Raw genomic sequence first — 16,455 nt, forward strand, 5'->3', positions numbered from 1 at the left:
CCAAATCTGTCTCCCTGTCTATGTCACTGTCTATCTGTCTCTATATCGAGTCTCGGCCTTAACCTCTGGAGTGATCGACTTCAAAATTCGTAGCTAAGAGTTTTTATTGATTCCCTAGAGGGAAATTTGAAATTAAATTTTTTGGCCCAAAGTTACCTGTACTTGCCAAATGACCAAAATAGAAAAAGTAGTTTTTCTCAAAAAGCGATTTTGATTAAAAATACATTATGTATGATATGTATATTTTTTTTATTATTAAAGGTACTTGTCATAGAACATTTCAGTAACTCTAAAGATAAAACTAAGTAAACATTTCAAAAAAATAATTTTTAGATTAAAAAAAAGTTTAAGATTTTTTTTTTTTTTGATAAAATCAATTTTTTGAAAACGGAGGAATGAATTTCATTGAAACTTTATTATTATGTGTTGATTTATATGTATTTCTTTTTTCATGGCATACCAATTTTTACTTGCGATACTATGTGTATTCGTACAAAAAAAAAGTAGAGATAACATTTTTCCATGAAATTGCGAAAGTCCGTCTGTCTGTCTGTATAAGGAGCTACAGCCTAAACGGATTACCAATTGGTATGTAGCATTTTATGGAGACTCTCCAGAGGGGTTTTTGGAATTAATTTTTTTGGACCAAAAATAACGGTACTTGTCATATACCGATTTTAGTAAAGTTGAAATTGCTCAAAAACGGCTCCAACGATTTTGTTTAAAAAATGCAAGTGTAAGTTTTAAAACAAGGTCTATCTTCTAATGAAAAATTTTTTTTTGGAAAATCATTATTAACGGTACCTGCCATAGAACCGTTTTTTTTTTAAATCCAATTATCTCTGAAACTGCTAATTGGGTTTCAACAAAACTTTTTGTGAGGAAGCATTTATATAATTTCAATATAATCCAAAAATAAAATTTCGAAAAAAAATAATTTTTGAATTTTTAAAAAAAATTTGAAAATTTTTTTTTGAAAAATCAAATTTTCGAAAACGGGAAATTGAATTTTTTTGAAATTTTGTTTTTAGATGTTGATTAGTGATTTCTACAAAATGGCATACCAATTTAATTTTAAACTTTTTTTCCAAAAAATTATTTATTAAAAATAAGTTTTTTAAAAAACGGCTCTAACGATTTTGAAATTTTTTTTCTAAAAATGCATCTTAATAAAAAAAAAATTACTAATACTTTTTTTTTCAAAAGTTTGAATCAAAGAGACAATTCGCAGATTTAACTTAAAATTTTGCAGCATTTTTGTGGATGCTTTTAAATATAAAATTCACACGCAACATTGGCAATTTAAGGAAAGCGGTTTTTAATCTGTTATTTGTTTACAAATTCCTCCCGAAGTCCGAAAAAATATGTTTTTTTTAAAATGGTATAGGTATAGTTTTCAATAGACAAATTGTTCAAAACTACTTCTTTATGTAATGTACCATTATTAGTTGCAGAGATATTGAAGTTTGAAGACAGAAGTGTCATTTTCTATACAAAGTCCGATAAAAAAAAAACGTATACGAATTTTTCAAATAAAAAATTAAGTATAGCTTAATGTAAATCTTTTGAATCTTTATAAAGGTTTAGCGCAAACATAAATTCCCAGGTCGATGCGAAAATACTTAGCTTAGAAAAAAAATATCAGTCAAATGGCACTATTCTGATCTTTCATTTGGTATTAAAAATGTTTTCTTAGGTGCTATACTTCGGATGCTATGAACGCTTGTTTTGAAAAAGGCCTGACTTCACCACCCAACTTCAGACTCGAAATTTCTGGAGACTCCCAAAACTAATTTTGAAAATATTTGACGCTTGTAGAGCTTAGCATAAGCTTTCATTTCACTACTTGTCTCATAAATGTACGCCCTGGGCCCAAAAATGGGTCAAGTCCTTTTTTTGGTGCAAAGCAATTCGTTGTATGTAGTTAATGTGTGATAACGGTAGTTTTTTTTTTTTTTATTTTATATTAAAAAATCTAAAAACTTGAATATTGGAGCTTTTAGTTTTACTTTTGAGTCCTCAATACGCATTTTTCATGTAATGAAATGATTTTAACTTCTAGGAAACAAAAACAAATTCAGATTAATATTCCTTAATGACTATCACCAAATATAGATTTATTGGATTTTTGACTTTGTTGACTAAATCTATTAAAAAGAATTGTTATCACAAATAAAAAATATTTTGCACATACAAAATTCCACAAATCTATATTTATGTATACCTATGAATTGCACTTTTGTGCCTTTGGGTTGCAGTTGCACAACTCTTAACCTGTTAAAATTTTAATTCATTTTCTGCAAAAAAAAACTTCCATTATGTTAGACTTTTAAAAAAATCCAATCTGAAGTGTTGTTCTACAATAATTTGAAGATGTCCTAAAAACATACAAATCCATTTTCTACATTTTCCATATAGAGAGTTTGTACCTATAAAAAAATATATATTTTACCCTTAGTGTGGTTTGGAGATCCTTCAATCTTTTGTCACACTCCGCAAAATAATAAAAAAAAAAAAAAATGAAGACCTCTTCATAACTTATTTGAAATAAGCCATATAAAAAAAAAAAGAACAAGAACCAACAATCTATTAATGTCGCCGCCTGACTCTTTATTTCTCTCCACGTGAACACATCAGGAGCAATATTATACCAAAAATCAATATCTGCGAGAATTGTGTACGATGCCCAGCCTCCCACGTTGCATATATTCAAGAATAGTCTTCTGACCCAGAATAAAATCACAAAACACAAACACACAGAAGACACATTCATTGCAAGTCACTTCTATGTCGCTGCGTTGTTGTTGTTTGTTTTGTATTTTAAGGATTTGTAAGGGAGAAAAAATATAACGTATGCTGAGGTTCATATTGGTTATAGGAGGAATGACACACGGATGTTATAATACTTTTGATGTAAACTACTTTTGATGTTTTTTTGAGTTGTAAGCTATGCGGGGTGAAATAGGAAACTTACATTAGCTTTTCGAAAAGTATTGAATTCCAAAATGAAAAAGGACTTCCCTAATTGACATTAAATCAATCAATTAATTAAAAAATTTTAATAATTTGGGTTTAGTTTTTCAGAAGTGCCTTTGGCAGGTTCTGAAATAGTCTTCCTTTAAAACTCTTTGTTCTCCAGTGGTTACAGCATGAAACCACCTTTTCAATAATTTTTTCCTTGTCACTCATTGGGTTTAATGAAAAACCGACACATTTACTGTTGTCTATACAGTTCTTTACAATAGCAAAAATTAATAGTTTTGTAAAATAAGCTTGCATTATCTGATATGTGAAGATCATTGAAAGTCTTTAGTCATTCGTGCAAGGTGCTTGAAGTTTGAAATAATAAATTTGAAATTTTGATATTGAAATAAAATGTTGGGTAAGTTTTGCCGTAAATAGATTTATGTGTGTATTAATAGTGAGTGTACATAGTTTCGTTCATAAAATTTGGCCATTTTATGGATAACGTGTAATTTTTGTGGGTGGTTTCTGTACCTAACCACCGGGAAGCAAAAGTCATTCTTGGTTGTGCTTTATTTTTCATAGGAAGCTTTAAAAGTGGTGGAAACGGATTTTTTGGCACTTCCTTGATGTGTAGGTCGTAAATGCTTTCATCATTTTATATGAAAGATCGATTCAAAACATAGGTTTTCAGAATTATAGTGGCAACAGGACTTGTTGGAGTAAATACAAAAGAAGCCCCAAGACACCGTACTTCCAAATCTAATTTCATAAATACAAATCGTTTCAAACTTAAAGTTTTGTTGGAGAAGAGGTTTGATCAGTGCAAACACTTACCAACTTATAGTACTTCGAGACGAATGTGCATTCTGCAGCACAAAAAAAGAACCAAATCGTTCAAAATGGTCCAGTTCAGTATTTAAAGTGGCATTATGTTTGTCAAAAGAAAAAAAAAATTGTTTTTCCAAGTTTCATAAAAAATAAATATTGTATAGTTTTCCCATAAATTTTGTTTCATTTAACAAGTTTTATTTTTATCATTTTCAGAAAAAAAAATCACTTAAAGCCTAGTGGTTAATATGTGAAACCACCAACAAAAAACATGGAATATAAAGTCGTATATTTTTTTTTATATTCATACAGCTTAAGTTAATGCCAATTATCATTATTTCACTATTTTTTATTTTAAAATAAGAAATTATAATGATTCGGGCAACAAAGGGTTAAAAAGCACATAATTACATTTTTAGAAAAATATTGAAATTTACTTCGTTGAAACTTACTTCCTTGGAAATTTTGAAAGATCGAGAATTCGAATGCTAATAGGTAATAAGTTTCCTTCGAAATTTATTTTTATGGATTTCTAATTCCTTGAATTTTATCTACGATTCAATATTTCTCGTATGTCTTTTCAATTAGTGTTGAAATAATATAACAAACTGTATATTAAGAACGATGTTTAACCCCTTCGGACCCAGCGGTACTCTCATGTAACATTTTTTTTTTTAATTCTTAAAAAACATTCCATTAAATATTTTTTTAGGTTTCGATGGCTTAATTGAAAGATAATAATGCCTAGTTACTGGATTAGTACAAAAAGTTAGTCAAATATCATACTTTTAATTTTTTTTTTATCGAAAAAGGGACTGAAATCCACATTTTGCAAAAAAAAATTTTTATATATGGTCATAATTTTGAAAAAAGATAAAAAAAATGTTAATCCAGAAAGTGTTTTGTGTTTTGGCTTTTTATTGTTCTATAAAAAGTTATTTCCTCAGTTGTCCGACTTTTTTTGGTGGTCATAGGCAGTGTATGTTACTTACATGTAACATGAGAATAACACATTAGTTTTGCTATTTATTATTTTGGAACATAACTTTTTGCTATTCATATTTCTTAGTTGTGATGTTTTTGACTCGATAATACTGGAAACACATTTTTTAATATTGATTTTCATAGCTTGGGTTCGAAAGGGTTAAGCATTGAGTACAAAATTAATTTGTACTGAGTAAAGACGTGATGTACTGAACACGAACTGATATTTCCCGATCACAGACTTAAATGTACTGAGTACAAACTTTTATATACTGAGTACGAAATTTTATGTACTAAGTACAATCTTTTATGTACCTAGAACAATCATTAGTGTACTGACACTGAGTATATACATAAAACATTGTTTTCAGTACATAAAAGTCTACTTTGTATATAAAAGTCTTCTCTGTACAAAAAAGTCTGTTTTGAGAAAAAAATCTGTACTGTATCTGTACATAATTATGTACTGTGTACATAAAAGTCTATGAGTATTTGGTACGTAATGACGTACTGAGTACAGAACTCTTGACCTCAGTGTACTATAGACATCGCAATAAATATATGAATTTATAATTTGGGAATTAAAATCGATTTACATAATTGTATTGTTATGTACTCAGTAGAGTTAAGTACATGTACTCAGTACAGTATATTTTGAGTTCAGATTTCAGAACTATGACTTTTTGATAGTTTCTTAACAACTTTATCAATAACTTCCTAATGATACTTTATTTCGAACTTAAACTAAACTCTGCCTTAGATTTTTAGAACGTCTAGGAAGAAGAAGGAATATAAACTTGTCTTCTTATTCCAAATTGCCCAAAAATCCACTCTACAAAAATTTGCAACTGAAAATTTTTTTTTGTATATGAAAGAAAACACCTTCTTTTCCTTCAAAACTTAAAATCTCTTAAGACATTGTCCTTTATACAAATCACAAAAAAAAAGAAAACAAAAAAAAAAGGAAAACATCCAAACAATTTATGCCTTTCGTTTGAAATTTCTTTTGAAATTACCTAAGCATAACTGAGAAGATGAAGAATATTTCAAGAATAAACTTTCTTTTTTTTCATGAAAATTATTCTTGGCCTAACTACCCTTATATTCATCTACATACAAACATATACAAATTTCTACGTGATATTATTTCAATTCTTCTAATTAACCTCTCCTGGTGGTGCTTGTGAAATACGAGCACGCAAACAACATGTGTTTCTTCAATGTTACCATAGATAGTGTAGATTGTCTGTCTGTCTGTCTGTCTATGCTGCCTCTGCAGCACCAGGCGGCAACACTCTTTCTCTCACTTCAACTCAACCCTAAGAGTCATAGTCAGATGGACAAGGGTAATTTTCCAATTTTATTTCCAAGTTCCGGTAGAGGACAAAAAATATTTATATGCATAGATATGCAGACTTAATTAAACAGTACGGTGTAGACTTTTTTAAAAATACATTTAGACATTTTGTTAAAAACTGAAGTCATGCTGGGATGGCCAGGAAATCTATTTTTCAAAAAGTTGAAATAATTTATCCGATAGTAAATTTGACAAATTTTCTAGTCAAACTATTCTATCAATCATTTTTTGTTAATAAACTGTTTTAAAATCATCTCAATTACAACTTTATTACCCAGAAAATAATGTTTTAAAACAGAAAATGTCAGTTTTCGTTTTCAATAAAGTAAGCAAACGAACCATCAAAACACATAAGAAGTCGCAATTTAAGCTTGCAATGCGTTTTGAAAAGTTGAAATTAAATTGAAACATTTTTAATACTACCACAAACTATAAAAAATGAGATATCGTACCCCACATTGATAGCACACAAAATTCAAGCAGATTCTTTGTTTGGGAACATGGCTTTTATCTGTCATCTCTAAAGCAGCGTCCACATTTTGTCGATCAACACTGTTTTTGTAAATTGTTGGTGCGCGTTCTATTTTGTTGCAAATTATCGTCCAAACTGTCAGTTAAGTATGGACATCCCATCGTTGACGTTGAATGTCAGAGAAATGTCATTTTTAAATTCAACTGTCAATAATTTTAATTGAATTTGATTTTTATCGCTTTCAATCGGGTTGCGTTCAGGTCAACAAAAATTTAGCTGCGCAATTAATCAACATGTCGACACTCCACACTTACTCCACTTTTTTTGAAGTGAAAACTTCTTTAGCATCGTAGTGATTTGAAACAAGATGAAACGAAAACGCGACACGAACATTCAACTTGTTATAACTTTTTTGTTTTAATAGATAGATTAATGAAATTTGTACTGTAGATAGGTAATTAAATAAACTATAGTTGTACAAAATTTCAAAATATCATATTCAAAATTCTAAAATAACGGTACAAAGATGTTCTTTTTCAACACACGTTATATCTTTTGATCTAGTGCACATACAAATTTGATTTAACTTTAATACGCATGCTGATAACAGAAACTTTTATTTGATATATCACACATAACGGTACGTGCTCTACAAGTTACACAATCTTAAAATGAAAAAAATTGAAAAATACCTTAAAACACCTGTGGAGATCTGTTGCCGATGACCAGCCACCAGTGTAGGAAGTACCGTAATCTCAGTTTCAAATTTCGACATAGTTGGCTTTAAAAAATTCTTACTTTTTTAGTAGGCATGGTAGAAATGTGATTGATACATCATATAAAAAGTGAAATAAGCATTCAGATGATATTCAATTTATCATAGGTTGTCATTTAAAAAAAAATAGATTTAATGAGAGAAAAAGGATTGATTTTTGTACTTTTTTGATGAAAAAATTTATTGGGTTCAAAAAATTCTAACTCTTTTTGTAGATGTTGTATAGACATGGTCGATATAAATATTTTGAGCTGAAACAATAAGCTTTCGGGTGATATAAAATTTATTATAGGTGGGTGGATTTAAAGGTGATAAAATAAAAAAAAGGTAGACTTTTTCGATTTTTTTTTGCAAGAAAAATGATTGTTTAATGTTTCACTTCTACCACGTGTGAATTGCACACGATTTTTTTTTATTAAGCGTGTTGATTATCACAACACAACATAAAGTGGACGCTTTTTCAGTCCCATTAAAGGCTCAAAAACCAGTAGACAGAACCAAATGGACGTTAATGTAAGAAAAATAATGTTACTTATTTTTTGGCACGTTTAACGAATTTTCGAAAAGAAACTTTTCGCTACATTAAATACCACTTTTTTCTCCTGCGAACACGAACAAATGCAGATACGTCAGAGAAGTTTGAAATTTGCCATATAACCTGAATTTAGTAAGTTATTTTCAAAGTGCGTTCTTTACTAACAATTAGAAATGGGCCTTAAAACTTGTTCATCAAAGAAGTGGTGTTCAGTCCTCCAACCCATTTTGACGTCTTTGTACTGTCTTATTACTCGCACTTTATGGTTGGAAACAGATATTTAATTTGACTAACTCGTTCTCACTATGAAGTGTGAACGAGAAAACAACAGCAAAGATGTCAAAATGAGTGGGACGACTGAGTCCAATGTAAACATTGGCCAATTATTTGACATTTAGTTGACATTGCGAAATCAGCTACTATAATACGAGCTGTGTTCAATGGCGCTGTTTAGGACTGTTCCGATAAGTAAGGTACAGATTTTTGTTATTCAATGAGGTTTTATTTTCTAAACTGTTCTTGTTTGATGTTCTATAACAGGCCTATTTTTTTAGTACCTAAAAGTAATATATTGTTCATTTTCAACGGAAAACAAAAATAAATATGTAATTGGTTTAAAAAATATTGATTTACAATTTACACCTGAATTCTCTAGAAAATAATTTTCAGTTCTTGTTTTTGATTCAGAACAGGTGAGAACAGAACAGAACAGAGAACTGTCAAAAATATTTGTTGTTATTTTCTTCTTCTGACGTTTCTAACGAAACTATTCTGACCTGTCACGTTCTGATTTAACTACCTATTTTCTCATTGATAACACACTGAATTTGCTACTGTATTGCGGATATGCTTCAAACGGCAAATGAATTGTCAACTGAATGTATCAAACAATTTCCATTATTTATATGTGTTTTTTTGCACACAGTACTGTTTATATTTTAACCTTTAAGTATTTTATATTCACTAGAATTTCCTTGCCTTTTGCAGGTTCAAATAAAAGAACGTGCCTCTGTGGTACGTACATGTTGGTTGTTCCTGTTTTTGTTGTTATTGTTGTTGGTTGAAATGTTACCCTTCTTCCGCATTTGATTATTATTCGTCTGTCTTGTCAATAAATCCGATTGTTTAAAATTCATTGTTTATAAATTTATATTATGTATCTAGGTATACAAGTACAAAAATAAACTACATATATATATTTTTTTAAATTTCATTATATTGCTTTTTCCATTCATCTTTCTTGCCGGTTGACGACTTTTTTGCAGAAGGGGCATCTAAATGATCATTTAACAATTTGTATTTTATTTTCTTTCACTTAATGTAGCTATCTGGCCGTTATAATAGATACCCCCTTAACAATAGCCTTCGTCGCGTATCTATTGAAGCATGAAATGTACTGTAACAGTTCATAAAAGTTGAATTGAAACCGGAAAATATATTTATTTGAGTTTAAATTGAGTTCCCATTGAATGGTATAATTTTGGAACTTAACTTTCTCAGACAAGGAACAAAAAATACATAATTTTTTTTACGCGAGCATATCCGAATAATCAAGAAATTCCACTACCGAGTTTTAGAAACCAAAAACCTAAATCATCTATTTTTGAATAATTCTTTCTTCTTTTAAACTTTTGGGTTTAAATAAAATGAATGTCAAAACTGGTTTAAGTTTTTTTGACAGATAATAGAAATGAAAGGTGTGTTACGTTACGGTGCATAGAATATATTTTGATAGTTAATGGCAGGGATTCCATTACAATCGGAACTTGCCACGAAAGTAAATCAATAAATTTTTGTGAAAATGAAAAATTGATGAAAAGATTTTCTACTCCAACAAGTTTTGAACTGAAATACATGTCTAATTGAGACTCGTGCGTTTATGAAGTTGAAAGTGTAAACGCACCTTTTCATCAACATAAATGTCGACATGAAACTTTGAATTCAAATTTTTTTTTGTTTTGCTCCAATAATGTTTTCATTCTCATATTAGGCATGAAAACTATGAGATAAACTTTCAATGAACTGTAGTTTTCGGGAATACACTCTATATGAATCGTATCAAGGCGAATTAAGCGTATTTGTAAAGACGTCTTAACTTAGTTTAAATGGTTCCCAAAACATTAAACACGTTTCTCTCGAAAAGGGTGTTTTCAGAGTCGATGAGGAGAAGTTCTCAAAAACGGCTGGACCTATCGGCGTGAAATTTTCACACGATCTTCTTAAAAACTTATGTCAGATAATCGCAGAATTATGGTTTTTGACAGTAATTTCGAAATAAGCGATTTTTTTTTCTTCGGGAAGCCGCCATCATTACCTGTATTCTTATAAACCTTTTTTTTACTTGCGATATAGGTACTATAGGGCAATTTTAGGATTCGTAAAAAAAATCGAACTCGAGATAACAATTTTACATGACATTACGATGATGGAGAATGCCAAAAAAGTGGGTCCGGCAATTCTGTCTGTCTGTCTGTCTGTCTGTCTGTCTGTCCGTCTGTCTCTATCTGGAGCTGCAGCCTAAACGAGTGAAGTGATTTTCTTCAAACTTGGTAGTTAGCAGTTTTTGGTGATTCCCTAGAGGGGAAATTAAAATTTTTTTTTTATGACCAAAACTAACGGTACCTGTCATATAACGGAAATAGAAAAGTTAATTTTTTTCAAAAACGGCTCTAACGATTTTGATTAAAATTTTTGTGTGTAGTACTACACATAAGAGCCAACTTTTTAAATAAAAAAAATATTTTTTGTACCGTTATTAACGGTACCTGTCATAGAACGGTTTTTTTCGTTTCTGAATATCTCGTACAACATTGACCCGATTTAAATGAAAATTTTTATACAAAAGTGTGTAAGTAAAGATAATAATAAAATTTTAGAAAATTTTCAAAAAACGAATTTTTGGTTTTTTAAAAAATATTTCAAAATTTTTTTTTTTGAAAAATCAATTTTGTGAAAACGGATCAATGAAAAATTTTGAAATTTAGTTTTTATGTGTAAATTAATTATTTCTTCAAAATGGCATACCAACTTTTTTTTTTTTTAAATGTTAAAAAATGTTTATATATAAAAAATTATTTTTTTTAAAAACGGCTCCTACAATTTTCGAAAATTTTTTTCTAAAAATACGTTTTTATACAAGAAATAAAATGGCATAATTTTTTTTTTTTTTAAGATAATTTAAAACGGAGTTTAATTAATTATAAAAACAGATTTAATTTTTTTATACTATGTACTTATGAAATTTCTTCAAAATATCGAATTTTAAATTTCTTGAATAAAAAGCTTTAACATTATTGTTACTTTAAGCATAAGAGCAAGTACGTGCGACCCCAGTCGTGCAATTTATTTTTTTAATTTCCGATGATTTGGATCAGAGATATTTTTCTCACCGCCAGACACCTTTTAGTGAAGGTCCTCTAGGAGATCTACTACAGCAGGCATGTCGAACTCAATGGTTACAAGGGGCCAAAACAGCTAGATAAAAATTTGTGTGGGCCGCAGAACATGTTAAGCTACAATTTTTATATGTAAAACAATTTTGTAAAAAAAAAAAAAACAGCAAGAATGATGAAACTATTTTTTTTTTTCATTTACCATTTTTTTTTGTAGGTTAACTCAGAATATTCGCTTCCTAGTTCACTTTAATAAATCAAATAACTTACCCTAATTTAAGCCACGAGATCTTATAAAATTTGTTATTTTATTTGGTTTTGTCCCATATTTATTTGTTGATTAGGAAAAAAGGAGGTGCATGTGTGTCGAAAGCTGTGAACATAAAATCTAAATTACAATCTAAAACTCAAAATTAATAAAAATGTGGAACGGGCCGCAAGTTTGACATGCCTGTACTACAGGAATAACGGAACCCAATATTTTTGTACAAGCTTAATGTCTTAAGCTTAATTTCTGTCTTTGAAGGCTCCCTAAATGGTGGCTTTCCACGTTGACTATTCCTAGCGTGCTGCCTCCAGGGGTCTACACTACTTTCAATTTGGTTTTAAATTGACGCAAAGTTTACTATTTCGAAACTGGGCACAGCTCATACAGTTCAGTATCTCTTCGAGCCGAATATTAGTCGAAGAAATTTTCTTTCGATAAAATTCAATATTAGCTCTTCATTTCTGGATATCAACAAACAGCTCCATAAAGCAGGGTGACACTGGCAGAATAAGACGTTTTTAGAGCAAACATTTCAGCTAAGGAATAAGGGCTTAACTCCATTATTTGCTTTTTACCAAACCGAGGTTGTAGCAATTTCATAGATTAATTCTTATTTGAGACTCAGATTCAGTTTGCCGTAGTTTTAAAAATTCAACAAAGTTCCAAGTTTTTTTTTTGATAGAAGGGTGGCCCGGAAATCGTGTTAAAAAACAACCAGGTGTGGAACAGCGTTTGCAGTACCGTGGAATTTATTCGAATGATTCAGAACGATGGTATGTAAGTCTTTCAGACATGTAACACAATAATTGAGAGATAATCAGGAGGCAAATGCCTGGATCTTTAAGAACTGCCTTTCTTCGTACTTCGCGATCGTACTGAACTGATGGAGGGTTATATGATATTGCCTTTTTGTGGGGGTTCTCAGAATATCCCCTTTAAATATACAAACTAAGTCGGTTGTGTTCTATTTTTTGAAAGATCAAATCTTGCAAAATCAACTGAGAGTACTTCGAAGTTAATGAGCAGTAAAAATTCGTTTTTTTTAAATAATAGATAATATCAAAAAAGTGGTTTTAAGGTTGATGTAATTCTTTGGTATTGTGAAGAGAATATCATTCTTGGTGCTAATAATTTTTTCCTTGGTACTTAGATTATTTAAAAAACTGCATTGTTATTATTACACTTTAACTTCCAAATGGTTCCATTAGGTTCATTAAAACAAACAGATTTTAATGTACAATAATTGAAAGACAATTAAAAAAATACAAATCATTTTCTACTGTTTCTCCAACTCGTTCTGTGATTCGGACTACATGGAGACTTATCAAGGTGTGACTGACGTTTTGACATTGATAGATTAAAACTTTAAAAGGTACTTTCGTGTTAAAGATAGCGAATTAGTTATGTCTGTATTGAAATTTATTTGACTTATTTACACATTTTGAGATAGAGTAGACTCAGGTAATGTGGAGAATTTAACTTTTATTAAAAAAAAAAAAAAAGTACACTACTTATAAAATTGAACTTTTTTTTTTTAAAGTTCATTAAAAGGTTAGTTTTACAATTACCCAACATTTGTGGGGTATTACTTCAGTGTACTACTTTTTTACATACTCCACATTTGCGGAAAGATATAAGAAATGCATTTCATTTTGTAAGAGAGTTTACAATATTTGTGCCATTCTTCTCCGATATGGCATGGTCCATATTACCCGCCTTCCCCACATAACTTGAAATTAATTTATAAATATTAAATCTTTTAAATTGATCTATTAAAGGGACCCAATAATTTATTTAATTTTATACTTTAGACATTGATACATCGACCGTGAGTTGATATACGAGCAGAATATGCTAATTACGTAAATAAATTCTTATTTCTAAAACTATACAAAACGCCAACAGTTGTTTTTTTATAATAAATGACTAAATATGTAGGTATTGCAAAACGTTTTTTTTTTTTTCGTTCTCACTTTCTTTAAAGGCGACAATTTATATTCGTTACAAAATGTATGAATAACTTGATCTTAAGTGCGCGCCAAAATAAAAATATTCTTAATTGAAAGTGATTTATTTTAGAAAGAGTAAGAGAGACTCGACTCTTTTGTAATACATCTGCGTAACTCTGACTCCATAAAACATATCAACCAGAGAGATCCTTTGTTTAGCATAATCCCACCACAAAATTGAGTCACAAATGATTGGAATAAATGTTTTATGTTAAATAGATTCCAACAACCTAGATCTTATTGCAAATTTTTATACATTGCCGCTTCGCGCCGCTCATCGTATTCTCGTATACCGTACAAAATAAAAACCAAACGTATTAGAATATAAATTTTTCACAAGCTTTTTCTTCTTACCTAATAGTTTCAATTCTCTTTTGGTATCTATATGTGCGTTTATTTCTTCTTCTTCTATTTGTCTACATATTATAGCTATCTGTCAAGGAAGCTTAGGAAATTATTCAAATTAAATAATTTATGTGTCTCGATTCAAATCTTTTGTAACTTAAGAAAGACAAAACAAAAAATAAAAAAAAAAAAAACAAAAAAAAAAGATTACGCATACGCCCGAGTGATGACGAGTGCTAATACTGATGTTATAGCCTTAGGTCAGTTAACTTATTGGTATGTGGGGTTATTTTATATGCACACAGCGTACACACATACGAGATTTTTTTCTAACATCAACAACACACGATCTAACGTAGACGACTTTAGTTTAATATCAACTCGTTTATCCTTGACTGACAACGTTGAGAGAGACTCAACATCTAAAAGAAGCTGGTTTCTATGAAAAATTCGCACACTCTCGGTCATTTTTTTTTTTATTTAATGAAAGTCAAGGTCAGGTATTAATTTGAAAAAAAAAAAAAAAAACTCACTTTACGCATGATTTTTATGTTGTAATTTTTAAATGATTGTATTTGTATGTTCATATTCATGTATACATATCTTTGATCATATAGATTCATGTAACATACTGTGAGGTTACTTGGACAACGTAACAATAAAAAAAAAGTTAAATGACAGGTTCGTGTCTACATACTTTTATTACCTTGGGCTACGTTTTAGCTAAATTTTGCTAATACAAGCGATTAAGATACTTGCAAAGTTAATTGTGCAAAACATACTATTTTGTGTCATAAAGTTGTAAAAACAGAAATTCAAAATTTAGACAAAGATAACTTTCAAAAAATTGAATCAAGATCTTCTGTTAACAATAAAGATAGCCCAAATTTATTAGCCCACAACAATTTTTGAATTTAAATAATAGCAAAAAATGATTGATATTTTAAGAATAGTCATTTAAATCACGTCCCTTATTTGGCGGAAACTATGTGGTGGAATAATAAATAAAAAAATTAATCTCACTAACCAAAAATTTGTAGCTCGCGTAGTTTTTGAGTTATTGAATTTTCATTTCCACAAACTTGGTTTTTATAGCCTCAACAGTTTTTTTTTTGTTATTCAAAATTCCGCTTAAATAAGACTGTAGGCAAAAATAGGAAAATAATAATTTTTTTGATGTCCAAAATTGTAGCCAATTAAATGCTAATTTGTTGCGCAAAATTTTTTTTGTAGCTCCATCCAGTCATTTTTTATTTCAAAGTGCACTTCTGGTTTGATCAGGCCAGGGGAGACATTTTTAAAAAATAATTTAAAAACATTTTTTCTTTTGCCAGCTTTTGAAAACAAAATTTTTGATGTAAACTCCAATTTTGTAGCTCGAACACTTTTTAAAATATTCAAGGTTTTGTTTAAAAAAAGTTAGCTCAAAACAAAGCTTTCAAAATCCAAAAAAATGCGAAATTCAATTTTTTTTTTTTTTTTCAGAAATTTGATGTACTTAATCTAGACTCAGATCAAACACAAAAACCTTGATTTTGTAGCTCGATTAGTTTTCTTGTTATTCAAGATTCCGCTAAAACAATACTCAACCTTATACTTATGTAACGGTCAAAATTTTGAATTTTTACCAAATATTTTTTTCTTTTCTCGTAGCTTTGCAAAACAAAATTTGTTGCACAAAAATTAATTTTGTAGCCCCTCAAGGTTTTCGCGATAATTAAAAGGTCTGCTTAGTTCCAAAATAAAAAAGAGGCCAACTACTTAAGGTAGTAAAACTGGTACTAGGGGTGCAAATGAAATGATATTGCCACGATAATTATATGAAGATGATAAAATAGCTGATAAAAGAGACAAGGAGTAAAAAATCTTAAAAATCGTAAAACTGTCATGTCTAGCCAAAGTATGTATGTCCAGAATAAGCTTGACCTAGATCGCCTCAATTTTGTCCGTCTTTCCAGTGCATGGTTAAAGTTGTATATCAGCAAGTTGTAAATAAGTTTTACATGAGCTCCTAAAAATTAAAGCTTTTCTCACTCTCACACTTGAATTATTTTGACTTCAGCCATTAAAAAAAGTCATTAAGCAATCAAAAATTAACTATAATTTTTCTATTCACAATACCTGTGTCACTTTCTTCCAAACAACCAAACTATGTACCTACAAGCTTTTAGTATAATCAATTTCTGCAAATATTAAAATCAATAGTTTTTTTGGAATTGCGCATCCCTTCACACAACTGAACAAAAATCACAAAAGATAAATTTTGCAATTGTATGTCGTCGTGTCGTGTCGTTGCAATGCAATCAATGTTAGTCGTCGCGGAAGCATCATCATCATCAATGAGAGGCGACGAAGAAGATACTTTTTGTGACACATCCTGTATTTGTTTTGCTGCTTCCATTTGCCACCGACATGTCACTAATTCATCATTCATTAGCAAGTAGTGCAGTCAGTGTTGTTCTGTTCCCCCATCAACATTTTGCTTTCAGCTATAAACTGGATGATGATGATGATGTTGATGAT

General features: G+C 29.8%; 1 protein-coding gene across 4 annotated transcripts in view; it reads left to right on the plus strand.

The window, feature by feature from the left end:
- The window catches only part of LOC129913331 (maternal protein pumilio), a 464,853-nt gene that overhangs the window by 35,195 nt on the left and 413,203 nt on the right, over positions 1-16,455 (plus strand). The window lies entirely within an intron of this gene.

The sequence above is a fragment of the Episyrphus balteatus genome, chromosome 3 (assembly GCF_945859705.1).
Source record: "Episyrphus balteatus chromosome 3, idEpiBalt1.1, whole genome shotgun sequence".
Lineage (NCBI taxonomy): Eukaryota > Metazoa > Arthropoda > Insecta > Diptera > Syrphidae > Episyrphus > Episyrphus balteatus.